Below are 13,079 nucleotides of genomic sequence, written 5' to 3' on the forward strand. Positions count from 1 at the left end.
GACATCCCTTACATCTATAGAAGCACAGTGTTCTTGAGAATCTTTTTGTAAAGTAGTATTCTGTAATCATCATCATCATCTCTGTTTAACATCCATCTTCTATGCTGGCACGAGTTGGACAGTTTGACAGGAGCTGAAGAGCTGCACTAGGCTCCATTGTCTGCTTTAGCATGGTTTCTATAACTGGATGCCTTTCCTAATGCCAACCACTTTACAGAGTGTACTGGGTGCTTTTTATGTGGCACCAACACCAGTGGTGTTGCCAAGTAACTTGTGAGATGAAGACCTCTCAGTTGGGAGAGGGAATGGAACTGAGGGTAGTGGCTTTGTGCCAGGTGAGAGGTTAGACTATAATGGAAGGATAGATATAGGTATCTTACTACAGAGGAGATACTTTAGTTACTTCAGTAGGAAAAGAGAGGAGAAGAAGGAGAGATAGTGTTAGAGGGAAAGATAGAGAGACAGTCAGCAGCTCTGAAGAAGTAGTTTGTGCTCCAATTTCTGAGCATCTCTCTTAGCTGCTCTGAGTGAAAAATCACGCTGTTATCCATCAATAGCTCATCTACTGGTCCCTTTCCAAGAACACCACCTTCAACACTTCTGCAACTTTGGCAGTAGTCTCTGCCCTGATTTCTCTCCATATAGCCATTCGCCCCAGTCCACAGGCAACTGTTGAAAGGTACACCTTTCCTCAATAGTGCATCACATCACTGGCTAGCTTCTTCCAGTTTTCCTCTACCTGAATCTTTTCTGGTTTGTGTGTGTTCAGGACAGGATCAATTGATTGGCACCTGTTGCAATTCCCCATTATCCTCCAAACGCTTTCCCTGGTGACATCGGGGTTGACCGTCCTAGCCAAAAACAACTTCCTGTCGACCCCCATGTGGTGCATGTTGTGTAGCCTCCTTAGTTCTGTGCCTTCTAGCTGACAAACCACTGCTACCCCACTCGGAACGTCCTCTACTGTTTCCAACTAATGCTTTTTTACTCTGGTTAGAGCGTCTGCCTTATTCATTTCCAAGGGTACGAACACCACATGCAGCTCCAGGTTGAACTTGGCAGCTATCTCCCTCAGGATTCCCAGGCGATGTTTAATCACCATTTCCACTGCCCCTTTCATGTGAATCTTCTTCCGGTTGGTGATCACTGACTCCACCCACCCTCAAACTGTGGCAGAATCAGTCCGGACCTCGACGGTTCACAGTCTCCATCTCAATGCTAGGTTGACGCCCTTCAACAAGCATCCAGTTCGACTACATTGATGTGGTTGTAGTTGTCCTTCTTCCTAAGCCATGCTGCATCTTCCACCTTGACACCTCCTATTTCCAGCATTACTCCCAATGCTATGCTGCTTGTGTCACAAAAATCACCAACCACTTGCAAGAATCATAGTCACTGTACCATCATTTTAATAACTATCCAGAAAATTTTTTTTTTAATTATAAGGGGACAAGGAAGACTGATTTTTGATTATTATCATTTAACAATATCTACTTAAACTTAAGTCAGTGAAATGGTAGAAACATTAAAGTGATGGAGAAAATGCATTGTGTTATTTATTGTACATGCACACTGACATTGCACATCCAGCAGAGTGTGCTAGCTTCCATTCTTTCAAGTTTTCACATGCCCTCTGCATTTTGTTACCAAATAGCATAGCTATTCGTACACAAGCATCATGCAATCTACTTTACACTCAGAGAGAGAAGCCCTTTTAATTCTTTCAAGTATGCTTTTAGAACATCCTCCTCCACTGTTTAGTCACTTAGGTAACGTAAACTATCTACTACCTCAAAGGATCCCTCTGGACATTTGAAGAAGCCTATTTCCTGTGTGTTCTTGGTTGTTCTTGTACATCTGTCACACACAAAGACTACTTATTCCATTAAGTTTCTTGTGATTCATCTGTACCTTTTATGTGTCCATAGCTTGCAATGGGTATACTATTTGGAATTTCTACCAACATATGTTCTTCACATTGAGCTGAACCATTTCCCTGAAGAGATTAATAATTTGTCTGCTTTCCTGCATGCTAGTGTTTTGGTCTTTGCTAAATTAACTCTAAGGCTTTGCTTCCACACCTGAAATTTCTTTTCTGATTCTACTATAGATTCAGCTGTAAGAACAAGAAAGATCATCAGTGTAGAAGAGCTTCTTTGGGCAGCCTATCTTAGATTCCTCTCTTATGATCTGGAGGACTATGATGAATGAGCAGAGGCTGAGAACCAAACCCTGGTGAACTTCTACTTGCACCCAAAATTTGTTGCTGTCCTCATTGCTGATTTTTCACCTTACTGATAGTTCCCCTGTACATAGCTTGAATACCTCTCACTAGTAATTTATTTACCCTTTACTTTCTACAGTGACCACAAGACGAGAGAGCAATGGATCCTGTAAAAGCTATCTCTGTGTTGACAAATGTCATGTACAGTGGTTTGTTTTTGCTTAAAAGATCCTCCTGAAGTTGCTTTACTAGGAAGATAGCATCAGTAATGCTCCTCCCTGCCACAAAACCAAACTGCATCTCACCTAAGTTAACTCTCTTCCTAATTAGTTGAGTTGTGACTCTTTCTGTAACTTTCATGACCTGGTCCAGCAATTTGATACCACTGTAGATACTTCTGTCTAAAGCATTTCCCTTACCATTGTAGTAGTTGACTATAATGCTGCTACTTCAACCATTGGGTATGATACCTTTCTGATTAACCATACAGGTGACTAGGTCGTATCCTACTCCACCAGATATTTTAAGCATTTTTGTGGTAATTCATGATGGACCAGGGTATTTCCCTGTCTTCATATCTTTATTTGCTTTATTTATTTATGTCAGGACTTTATGATATTTTGATTTAGTTCAATGCCTCATTATTCCTTAGAGTGGGGAGAAAGCTAAAATTCATCAGTTATCTTTTTAATGTTAATTTAAGTAAGTAGCAGTGTGATATTGTCAATTACATCAGTTTTAAGTGGAGTACAAGGAACTGTGACCTTAAGGTTAAGGTGCCAAAGAACTTAGTACTATATTTATTTGTATATAATACATACACACATAAAACCAACCTATAATTATGGCAAACAAAACACAAGAAAAATATATCTTATTCTTTTACTTGTTTCAGTCATTTGACTGCAGCCATGCAGGAGCAACGCCTTTAGTTGAACAAATCGACCCCATGACTTATTCTTTGTAAGCCTAGTTCTTATTCTATCGGTCTCTTTTGCCGAACCGCTAAGTTATGGGGACGTAAACACACCAGCATCGGTTGTCAAGCGATGTTGGGGGGACAAACACACACAGACCAATTCTATGACACCCTCTTGCAAACTACCTCGTCGACGAGTGACAGGGACCTTCTCTTTGTGGCTGGAGACTTCAACGGTCATGTCGGACGTCGTGCTGGGGGCTTCCATGGCATACATGGAGGCTATGGCTTCGGTTCCCGCAACGAGGAGGGAACCAGACTGCTGGAGTTCTGTGATGCAACCAATCTTATGGTCTGCAATACCAACTTCAGGAAACCTGCCAGTCACCTAGTCACCTACCGCTCCGGCAGACACTCTAGCCAAATCGACTACATCCTCGCCAGAAATAGGGAAAGAGGGCGGCTTATAAATGCCAAAACCTACCCTGGCGAAGAATGTACCCCACAACATAGATTAGTAGTTAGCGACTTTGGGATCAAGGCAAAATGGGTGCCCAGAATTAGACAGGCTTGGAGAAGAAGGGTGTGGAAGCTTAAAGACCCTGCAAACGGACAGAGACTTAGAGACAAGTTACTTGAAGCATTTAACGAAATAGAAGGGGATATAGCATCATACAACGTGGAAGACAATTGGAGATTTCTGCGGGACAACCTGTTGAAAGCCACCGACCAGATTTGTGGGTGGTGTAAGGTCCCCTCCCAACCCAGAGTAACGTGGTGGTGGAACAAGGAGGTAGACAGGGCTATTAGACAAAAGAAACAAGCTTGGAAGGACTGGAAGAACGGTGGTAGCAGGGAATTGTACCAATGTGCCAGAAGGGAGGCTAGGCGACAGGTTTATTTAGCCAGAGGGGAAGCAGATAAGGAAAGATTTGCCAATGTTCTGCGCCGTGAGGACCAAAGACTCGAGGTATTTCGGGTTGCAAGACAGTGTAGGAAAGAGAATAGTGATGTTGTAGGAGAGAAATGTGTTCGCATGGATGATGGTACGCTTGCATTAAATGAGGATGCAAAGAAAGAGGTCTGGAGATGCCACTACGATAGATTGCTTAATAAAGAGAATGAATGGGAGAAAGAGAGCCTGCCTTATGCCGACCCAATAGAGGGACCAGCTATCCGAGTTGATAGTACCAGGGTAGATAAAGCAATTAAGAGTATGAAGACCGGGAAAGCCCCCGGCCCATCAGGAATCACTGCAGAGATGCTCAAAATATCTGGCAGTGTTGGCTATAGCCTAGTCACCCGTATTACGAACCAGGTGATACACGAAGGAGTCATACCCTATGACTGGTGTAGCAGCATCATAGTCAACTGCTACAAAGGTAAAGGGGACGCTTTAGATACAAATAATTACAGAGGCATCAAGCTGTTAGATCAGGTTATGAAAGTTACAGAGAGGGTCATAGCCCAACTAATTAGGGAGCGAATCAATTTAGATGAGATGCAGTTTGGGTTCGTGCCAGGTAAAAGCACTACTGATGCCTTATTTCTAGTGAGACAGTTGCAAGAGAAATACCTAGCCAAGGATAAACCTCTGTACCTGGCTTTCGTTGACATGGAGAAAGCCTTTGACAGGGTCCCCCGATCCCTTATCTGGTGGTCAATGAGGAAACTTGGGATAGAAGAATGGCTAGTGAGAGCTGTGCGAGCCATGTACAGAGATGCGGCCAGTAAGGTGAGGGTTGGAAATGAGTACAGCAATGAATTCCGGGTAGAGGTAGGGGTCCACCAAGGTTCCGTCCTCAGCCCCCTATTATTTACCATAGTCCTCCAAGCAATCACAGAGGAGTTCAAGACAGGTTGCCCCTGGGAGCTCCTCTATGCTGATGACCTTGCCCTAATTGCGGAGTCACTATCAGAACTAGAGGAGAAGTTTCAGGTGTGGAAGCAAGGTCTAGAATTGAAGGGCCTTAGAGTCAACCTAGCTAAAACCAAAATCCTAATAAGTAGGAAGGTAGATAAAACACAAACCCCTTCAGGTAGATGGCCCTGCTCAGTATGTAGAAAAGGAGTAGGTAGTAACTCTATAAGATGTACCCGGTGCAAGCTATGGACACATAAGAGGTGCAGCAACATCAAAGGCAGGTTAACTAGCAAGTTAGTTTTTGTTTGTGGCAGATGTTCAGGTGCAATAAAGACTGCAAACAAACAGGAAACAACTTCTATCTCATTCCAGGGTGAAAAACTAGAGGTAGTCGATAGCTTCCGCTATCTGGGCGACCAAGTTAGTAGTGGGGGTGGGTGCGCTGAAAGTGTAGCTGCTAGAATAAGAATAGCCTGGGCAAAGTTTAGAGAGCTCTTACCCCTGCTGGCGACAAAGGGACTCTCACTCAGAGTAAAAGGCAGACTGTATGACGCATGCGTACGAACAACCATGCTACATGGCAGTGAAACATGGGCTGTAACTGCTGAGGACATACGTAAGCTCGCAAGGAATGAAGCCAGTATGCTCCGTTGGATGTGTAATGTCAATGTGAATACCCGTCAGAGTGTAAGTATCTTGAGAGAAAAGCTGAACATTAGAAGCATCAGTTGTGGCGTGCAAGAGAGACGATTGCGCTGGTATGGACATGTGGTGAGAATGGAGGAGGATAGCTGCGTGAAAAAGTGCCACACCCTAACAGTTGAGGGAACCCGTGGAAGAGGTAGGCCCAGGAAGACCTGGGCTGAGGTGGTGAGGCAAGACCTTCGTACATTGGGCCTCACCGAGGCGATGACTACGGACCGAGACCTTTGGAAATGGGCTGTGCGTGAGAAGACCCGGCAAGCCAAGTAAGATCGTTGCCAGTGCCCCTGGACTGGTTCTTGTGCGGGTGGCACATGAGATGCACCATTTTGAGCGTGGCCGTTGCCAGTACCGCCTGACTGGCTCCTGTAGGATTTTCGAGCGAGATCGTTGCCAGTGCCCCTGGACTGGCTTGTGCGGGTGGCACATAAAAGACACCATTTCGAGCGTGGCCGTTTTTCGTGCGGGTGACACGTAAAAGCACCCACTACACTCTCTGAGTGGTTGGCGTTAGGAAGGGCATCCAGCTGTAGAAACTCTGCCAAATCAGACTGGAGCCTGGTGTTGCCATCCGGTTTCACCAGTCCTCAGTCAAATCGTCCAACCCATGCTAGCATGGAAAGCGGACGTTAAACGATGATGATGATGATGATGATGATGATACATATATACGATGGGCTTCTTTCAGTTTCCGTCTACCAAATCCACTCACAAGGCTTTGGTCGGCCCGAGGCCATAGTAGAAGACACTTGCCCAAGGTGCCACGCAGTGGGACTGAACCCGGAACCATGTGGTTGGTAAGCAAGCTACTTACCACACAGGCACTCCTGCGCCTATCTTGTTTATAAAATGCACTGACCTTTCTTTAGGGTTATCTATGAGGAAGGTAGCATATTCAAAAATGATACTAGTAATAAATTGGAATGTTAAAAAATAACTTTGCTTTCTTGAGCACCACCCTTGAATTTTTTATTTTTTATTAATTTTTTTTTCGAATGGTCCTTTAAATTCCTAAGTTTACAACACTGGAAATTCTATGTTTCTTGCTATATCTCATAAATATTTGGCTTTTTGTATCTTGTTTGTCTCTTGTAGTGGAAAAGACTGTTATCTCAATTAATTAATTTCTTTTCTGAAAACTTTCAAATAAATAATAGAATTTTTGTTTACTTTTTGTATTGAATTACTTAAGAAAGAAGGTTTATCTACAATTCGCGCTTAATAAGTTAATTATATGCTTTTAACAATGATATTGAGAAATGAAAATAATAATCTATAATGATAAACTATACCAAATCATTTATTTATTAGTTTTTGGTTATGTTCTGTTATAGAAGAACAAATGCTTAAATAGGAATTTTTAAAAAACTTTGTTAACCTTTTTTTATATTACCTTTCGTTACAAAATGGTCTTTGGGGTTTTATGTGTTGAACATTCCACATTTAGGGAGCTGGTAAATTTTTTCAATTAAAAAACAACAATTAATTGTACAATAAATATTATTTAATATAAAATCATTAAATAAAAAATAGAAAATCTTTATATAAATTGCATAGATATTAAATTGCTGGAACACCTTTGGGTTATCATTTATTGTAACAAGTTATTGGAACATAAATAAAGTTTCAAGAAGTGTGTGTTCTGTTGCTGCATTTTTACGCATAAATACAAAGTAGTGTACAAACAGAAACCTTTCCTCTATTGCTGTTTAGGTTTTACATTTTCTAAATCATTTAAATGAGTTAGTAAAATATTAAAACAACCTCGAGTGATATGATCTTAAAGGTCCACTTATGAAATATAATGAACATTTACTGTAATTATCACCATCACAGAAAGATGTAACATTATTATAATGAACTGGCAATGGCCACGCTCGAAATACACCATTTCGAGCGTGGCTGTTGCCAGTACCGCCTGACTGGCCTTTGTGCCGGTGGCACGTAAAAGCACCCACTACACTCTCGGAGTGGTTGGCGTTAGGAAGGGCATCCAGCTGTAGAAACTCTGCCAAATCAGATTGGAGCCTGGTGTAGCCACCTGGTTCACCAGTCCTCAGTCAAATCGTCCAACCCATGCTAGCATGGAAAGCAGACGTTAAACGATGATGATGATGATTTGAATGACACACAGTGTGCAGTTTCATACATTAAGATTTTAAGTTCCTATCCTACTGAAGATAACATAATCTTTTAGTCTCCTAAATTGATCCATTTACTTCTTTCCACACATAACTTTATAGCCTTGCATCAGACAAAATGCCTTGTGATATTTCTTTTGATTCCTTACATTCTGGGTTCAAATCTTCCCAGGGTCAACTTTGTTTTTCATCCTTTTGGGGGTCTATAAAATAAAGTACTGGTCAATTAATGTGTCAATAGTATCAACTAACTTCTCTTCCCAAAACTGCTGGCCTTGTGCCTAAATTAGAAACATTATTATTATTATAATTAACATGCTGGATGAAATGCTTAGTGGTATTTTACCTGTCACTATGTTCTGAGTTCAAATTCCACCGGGATTGACTTTGTCTTTCATCCTTTCAGGGTCGATAAATTAGGTATCAGTGAAATACTGGGGTCAATATAATCAACTACTCCCCTCCCCCCAAATATCAGGCCTTGTGCCTTAAGTAAAAAAGGATTATTATTATTATAATTATTTTTATTAATAATAATATTGTTATATTTTACTTCTCAGAGCTCTTGATCTTACTTGCTCCTGTTAATTCTATTATCAAGGGTCTCACAGGGTCGCTTTTTACAAATTATTAGATTTGGTATTTAGGTATTATTACTATTATTTAAGGTAGTGAAAGGCCACAAGCTGGCAGAATTCTTCACATGCCAGACAAAATGCTTAGCAGTGTTTCATCTGTTCTGACTTTAAATTCCACTGAGGTCCACTTTACCTTTCATCTCTTTTGGGTTGATGCAAGTACCGGTTACACACTGGGGTTAATGTAATCAACCAGTCCCCTCCCACCAAAGGTGTAAGGCTTGAAAATTGCAGGGAGGGGATTAGTTGATGATATCAACCCCAGTGTGTAACTGGGACTTTCATCGACCTCAAAAAGATGAAAGGCAAAGTAATTATTTAAGGATTATTTAAGACTGCAAGCTGGCAGGATGGTTAGTATGCTGGACAAAATACTTGGCAGCATTTCATCTGTCTCTACATTCTTGGTTCAAATGCCACTGAGGTGGACTTTGCCTTTCATCTTTTTGAGGTCAGTTGAACATTGGGGTTGGTGTAATTAATTTACCCCCTCCCCCCAAATTTCTGGCCTTGTGTCTATAGTAGAAAGGGATTATTATTATTTTTATTAAAAAGGTAGCAGGCTGGCACAATCATTGATATGCTAAGCATTTTGTCTATATGTTCTGAGGTTGGTTTTGCCTTTCATCACTTCAGGGTTGATAACAAATATCAGTCAAGTACTGAGGTTAATGTAATTGACTTCCCCCTCCCCTAATAAGCTACTGGCCCTGTGCCAAAATTTCAAACCATTATTATTTATAGCAAAGAAAATTTGATCCTTTCTTGACCTGTCTTTTGTCAAATAATTGAATAGATTTCCTTGATATCCTTCAATGAGTGGTTGGTTCTGTTGTAGAAGAGACCAGTGATACCTAAGTTATCTTACAGCAGCACTCACTCAAAGAATTGAACTCATCTGTGCAGGCTAATGAAACGCTCATCAATTTATCTGTGCTGTTACCGTAAATAGTGATTAGTTATCCTTTATTCTTAGGTCAATGAATAATCTATTGGAGAATGAGATATTTTGAGTAATGTACACAAAATTGTTTGATGCTCCAATGATAAGTGCAGAGAAACAACAGTTGTCTTTAGAATGAATCCATTTTGATTGCCACCAGATTCTACAGATATAAAATTGAGCTAATAAGAGAGACTTTACATGGTAGCTTGACTGGTGAGAAATAGCATCCAATTCTCATTTGAATCACACCTTTACTGTCTTAAAAAATAAGAACACTGGATAATGTAGCCTTAGATACATTGTCTCAAAAAAAATAAGATGGTTGGTTATAGTTGAAACACTTTCCTCATAGATCTATTTGATCAGAGTTTACCTAGATCTTAAACAATAACTATAATAAGAGACATATAGAAACACACTGGACTAAGAAGAAAATTCATCCACCAAACTGCAGCACTGCACTACATATAATTATCTTCTGCAGGGCAAATGCACAGTGTAGCTCTCAACTAGGTAGGATCTATGGGTTTTACCTATACATTGAATTAACTACCTATATACTGTAGGTTTTCTCAACTAAAGCTGACTTTCACAGCATAAAAAAGCTACTGTTGATAGAATATGAACTAGCAACCACTAAATTGATTGTCCACTAAACACTTGTTTCAGTCATTTATACTCACTATTAAAAATCATTATGAAAATATTAAAGTTTTCTAATTTCCTTTTAATATTTTCCATAATTCATATTTTAGCTTTATTTATTTGTCTTTTTATTTTTGTTCGTCATCACCATCTTGCTCCTCCACTCTGGCATTTTCATCTTCATTGAAGCGTTACTCTGATAGGAGAGTAGTAACCGCTTGACTACACCTGAATCATGGAAGCTCATTGAAATATATCAGTCATAGTAATAATAGGCTCTGACTAAATTCAGCACCAAAAATAATAATAAGCTATCACAACCTATAATGGTGGCAAGACACAAGTCAAAAAACTTTTGAAATACTTCCTCACTTCAAAAATGCATAAACACCCACACATCAATTACTGATTTAAAAATATATATATGTTATCGATACACATTTATACCTGATGTGTGTATAAATGTATGCATGTGTATGAACATGTGCAATTGTATGTGTATGCACAATGTACATGTGTTGTGATTATAAATAAATGTATGTAGCTACGCATATGAATAAAGATGCAAACATATAGAAAGTTTTTTAACAGTAGACAAATTTAATAGAAATATACATGTATCTGTATATGTATTATTTCTCTTTACTTTTTCTTGCTGTCTCTGTCACCCTATTCTACAGAATATGTGTGTGTGTGTTGAAAGATTTAATCAAATGTGTCTGTGGAAAGAGAGATACTGGTTACCATTTATTTTTGTTGCTATTTAAATTCTCATTTTTTTTTTACCACACAGGTTTATAGCCATTTTCAAGATAGGCCTGTGAAGATGAGTTTATATATAGTGACTGTCTGCTCCTTGCATGCATGCATGTGTGTGTGTGTGTGTGTGTATAAAATGTGTGTACACACACACACACATATTTATATATGTATGTAAGTTCATGTGTGTGTGTGTTCTTGTCTATGTATATGTTGTATAACTGGGTGTCAGCTGTGTGTGTGTATGCATGAATGTGTGTGGGTGTAATCGTATTTTGTCAAAATAAAATGAATATTTTTCAATTGTGTTCTGTAATATTCCATTTTATTAACCATTTCAAACAAATTGCAGATGTTTAACATTGTTACTCATTGTTGCTTACAACACCTAAAATGGCCATTATCAAGAGGCAAAATAATTTTCAATTTACATTATAATCTCTTTAGCATGTATGTGTGTGTGTGAGTGTGCGTGCATGTGTGTGTATGTATGTATTCAGAAACTATGAACCAGATACACAATTATTTACCACCTCTGTGAGAGAAAGTTGTGGTGGAAGAGTACACCAGGGCTCCCCACCATCCCCTGCCAGAGCCTCGTGGAGATTTAGGTGTTTTCGCTCAATAAACACTCACAACGCCCGGTCTGGGAATCGAAACCGCGATCCTATGACCGTGAGTCCGCTGCCCTAACCACTGGGCCATTGCGCCTCCACTCTAGATACACTATATCTAAACAAAAGACAGAACATGAACGTGGCTGGAGCATCTTTGATCATAGGATCTGTTAAAGTAAGACTAATCTGGGGCTAATCAATATCTCACCGCTAAACCTTGAACTAAAGTTTTCTCAAATCTTTCTACTCAAAAATTACTTTTCTCTATGATTTCTTCCCTATTTACATTAACCCTTTAGCATTTAAAAAGGCCATATCCATCCCAAATACTGTATTTGTTTTTATGTCCAAGCCAGCCAGGTTTTGCCTCTCACACCTACTCTAAAATAAACAATGGGAATCTATAAGCATTACATTTGACAGAGTGATCTGAATGTGAAAGGGTTAATGCAGACAACTCAAACAACTGCACCGTCTGAGAAATGAATGTACACAGAGGGGAGTAAAGAAACTTGTCTGACATTAGAGTACATGGAGAGGGTAGTTTTGTAATGGCAGAGCACTGTTTAAAAACTAAAAGCATCTCTTTCTCACACAATGACTTGAATGGTTGGTAACAAATTTTTAGCTGATTGAATAATTCCCTTCAGCTTAACCATTCCCAACACACTATTTTTCTGTTAACCTTTTAGCATTTAAACCAGCTATATCTGGCCAAAATAATCTACCTTTTTTTTTATCTTCAAACTGACCAGATCCAGTCTCTAACATTTAACCTACAATATTATTCTAAAAAAGAGCAATCACATCATTGAAATCTCAGACACAAACATGTATACATACTAACATACAAACATGTATGGCACATACATTCGCTATTATGGCATCAACATTAACAAATGAGCATGTACATGAATGAAGGAATATCTATAGGCGCAGGAGTGGCTGTGTGGTAAGTAGTTTGCTTACCAACTACATGGTTCCGGGTTCAGTCCCACTGCATGGCACCTTGGGCAAGTGTCTTCAACTATAGCCTCGGGCCAACCAAAGCCTTGTGAGTGGATTTGGTAGACGGAAACTGAAAGAAGCCCGTCATATATATATATGTGTGTGTGTATATGTTCGTGTGTCTGTTCCCCCAACATTGCTTGGCAACCGATGCTGGTGTGTTTACGTCCCCGTCACTTAGCGGTTCGGCAAAAGAGACCGATAGAGTAAGTACTAGGCTTCTAAAGAATAAGTCCTGAGGTCGATTTGCTCGACTAAAGGCGGTGCTCCAGCATGGCCACAGTCAAATGACTGAAACAAGTAAAAGAGTGTGAGGGTAGAAGTACTGCATGATTATTAATTCAAAACAATGTGAATAAATTAGTATTTCATTTGACAGAGAAATCTGACTGCTAAAGGGTTAAGTAATTTTATGGAGTATCTTTATTTTGAAATTAACAAGAATATGGATTTATAACAGATCCTTAATTGACAATCAGTTATTATTGGTGTCTGGTGGCTCTGCTTCAGGTGACTCAAGTGAATAAAGTGTAATTTTATATTGAAATCATTCATTGTAACATAGTGATTCTAGATTGATTTACGTTTTTTCCCTCTTTACAAATGTAATAATTTT

Source organism: Octopus bimaculoides, chromosome 3, assembly GCF_046866305.1.
Source record: "Octopus bimaculoides isolate indiv1 chromosome 3, ASM4686630v1, whole genome shotgun sequence".
Classification (NCBI taxonomy): domain Eukaryota; kingdom Metazoa; phylum Mollusca; class Cephalopoda; order Octopoda; family Octopodidae; genus Octopus; species Octopus bimaculoides.